Source organism: Sinocyclocheilus grahami, unplaced genomic scaffold (assembly GCF_001515645.1).
Source record: "Sinocyclocheilus grahami isolate Dianchi unplaced genomic scaffold, SAMN03320097.WGS_v1.1 scaffold1757.1, whole genome shotgun sequence".
In the NCBI taxonomy this organism is placed as follows: Eukaryota; Metazoa; Chordata; class Actinopteri; order Cypriniformes; family Cyprinidae; genus Sinocyclocheilus; species Sinocyclocheilus grahami.
The window spans coordinates 18727-20441 of NW_015506936.1; positions in this window are offsets into that span (position 1 = coordinate 18727).

A 1715-nucleotide genomic window follows, 5' to 3' on the forward strand; every position below is an offset into this window, starting at 1 on the left:
TTTACAGATACCCGGAAGTACTGGGCCAAACGGGAGAGGCAAGCTCAAATACAACTCTCAAAGGTGAGGGGAGCACTGCCCAAGACAGCATTTACACAGGAAGGTTCTCGTAATGCCACCTATGCCTCCTGCTCGATGCCTCAGCAAGAGGGGATATCCTGGTGATCGGGAAAACCCCTCAGGGCGACCCAGATACGGTAGACCAGTCCAGGAAATTTTTGCAGTGACGCGCCGGGGGCCTGATGATCACGAAGGCTCCCGCAGAAGCCTGTGTTATGGCTGCATGATCCAGGAAGTATGAAGCCGAAAACCGTCTTACTTACTGTCTGGACATACAGTATATCGACGAGTGAAATAAGCACTGCAAGTCGAGCACCCGGTTTCTGAACCCAGCAGAGGGGGTGCTTATCGAGGACCTACCCTAGAAAGGGACAGAAACACACAGGTTCTGGGAAACGCTGCAAAGAAACTAGCAGAAGAGTTATACACATAACCACCAGTCTCATTAGATACACATATATATTCATAAATATATTAGACATGGATCGTACTCACCCACTTCATGGTCGGAGCTCTGTCCGGAGAAGCCTCTAGACCGAACCATCAGTAAGATGGTCAATATGAAGCCATAGAACCAACCAAACCTAATAGATCCAGTATAGGAGACTATAATGCAGGAAATTTCCCACCTAACCTCGGTCAGGTGGAGAGATGGTGGTTACAGGGGAATTTAGGAAGGTGAAGATAAGGGCAGATGTAAGACCCCCGAAGGAAATGAGTAGATACTGAGGTATCACTCTGATCTGGACAAAAGCACTGACGCCCTGTCTGAATCACATCCCTTAGGTCTTTTACTCACCTTCCTTTGACCCGCGATTCTTCCTACCCCTACCTGTGGGCGGGGGAGGAGCGCGAGCTGCGACACTAGCTTTCTGAGCCAGTCTCTGATCCTCAAACTGAGACGGGCTAGGACCCCTGGGTTGTTCAGGCTCAGACCTGGACTTCTATCCCGGTCCTTCAGCCTGTCAGCCTGATATGCTTGGAGCATCACCATTGTGTGCAATGAAGTGACAGCCCGACCTGCTGCTGCTGCGTCTGCCCTGGCATCCGAGATGTCAAGGAGGGGAGTCTTAGAGGACGTCTCACCCATAGAGAGATAGCTGACCAGTGTCTCTCTATAGGGGCATCTTCTCATAACCACTTTTGCGCATCGCCTCGATGTTGGCATAACTTGTATGCTGGAATCGATGGATGCGTGAAGAAAAAACGGCCTCTTCCATTCCTTCTCAATCTTTATATGAAAAACAGGAAGAAAGGAAGGCTCACCTGAGTTGGAAGGTTTATGGCAAGAAAAATAACGTTCATCGAGATATTTCGCAATGTCACTTCTTCACCCACTTCACGGCAAGTAAAGCCTCGCCGTGGCGCGATCCATAATTCCCAAGAGCTCATCATACGCCCTCTTTCCTCGAAAAGAGAGACAAACGAGAGCGGAGCTTTTTCCCTTGGAAAAAAACGCTCGCAGTGCACGCCGACTGCCCCCTCGGAGACATCGCGTGCGTGCTCTTTGCCCAAACAAAACAACGCATAGATTGTGTGTGTCATCAGATATTAAACAACGTCAACATGGATGCACACATCCTTAAATGCTTTGCTAGTGCTCGCCATAATGAGATAAATAGAGATCGCTCTTACCACAGAAATGCACGCTTCAA